Raw genomic sequence first — 976 nt, 5'->3', positions numbered from 1 at the left:
AAACAAAACATAGTTATAATTTATACCTTTGCTCCATCTGAAATACTGTCCCAGTTTCCACCACTCAAAGAGAACTTTCCATTGCCTATACGCAGCAGTATCTCTTCAGGAGTATCATTGGGCCCATTAGCAAAGGGAGTGTAGCTATTAATAAAAAAGATTTAAATATACATGAAGGCCTAACCTACATATTAAATCTAATTGAAAATGATGAGTATAGAACTACAAGCATATATTTACTATAGAAAATTAAGACTATCACCTAAAATTTCCCTTTACTGTTCATATAAAATTTTACCTTCCAAACAATGAACTTAATGATTTATATAATGAAATGAAAAGTCTTGCCTACATCAATCTTTTTTTACCTTTGATCTGTGAATCAGTGTAAAATAAAGGTAGTTGTATGTAATAATACATTCTGAAAATCAACACAAATTTTTATTCACAGGCATAAGTTAGGAAACCAAATATACCTATTATGAAGAAAGTAATTTTATACATTTATCGAATAGGCTCAAATTTATCAATATTATCAGTGAAAACAAAGTAACAATATTTTTAACTAATGTCTATGAAAAACTGGTTAAATATATCAATATAATAGAAAAATCCTTTATAGCCATTAAAATTATTACATGGATCAACAGTAACAGATAGGAAAACAAATACACTGTATGAAGTTAAAGTGGTTTAGAACATTATTACAGAATGACAAAAAGTGGTCACTTTTGTACCATTTTAACAAATGGTACCATTTTAATGGTACCTTTTTAAAAATGGTATTCAGATTTGGGAATAGATTTATGGCTAAAAAGTATGAGAAAGATGCCGTAATATGTTAATTCCCTCATAGTTGATATAACACTAAACACACATACCTATGCACATACACACAAAATGCTTTGTTTAGTCATAAAGTAAGTATTTGAAAGTACCTGCTGCTGCTAAGTCGCTTCAGTTGTGTCTGACTCTG

General features: G+C 29.1%; 1 long non-coding RNA gene across 1 annotated transcript in view; it reads right to left on the bottom strand.

Annotated features, from left to right (window-relative positions):
• Positions 1-10: 10 nt before the first annotated feature.
• The window catches only part of LOC104983687, an 8,931-nt gene continuing 7,965 nt past the window's right edge, over positions 11-976 (bottom strand). Inside the window, exon 3 of the long non-coding RNA XR_824670.1 lies at positions 11-144. This is a non-coding gene — a long non-coding RNA (uncharacterized LOC104983687). The remainder of the gene's footprint in view (positions 145-976) is intronic.

Source organism: Bison bison, unplaced genomic scaffold (assembly GCF_000754665.1).
Source record: "Bison bison bison isolate TAMUID 2011002044 unplaced genomic scaffold, Bison_UMD1.0 scf7180017863184, whole genome shotgun sequence".
Lineage (NCBI taxonomy): Eukaryota > Metazoa > Chordata > Mammalia > Artiodactyla > Bovidae > Bison > Bison bison.
The sequence above is the reverse complement of the archived record's forward strand: the minus strand, read 5'-3'. Positions and strand labels throughout refer to the sequence as shown.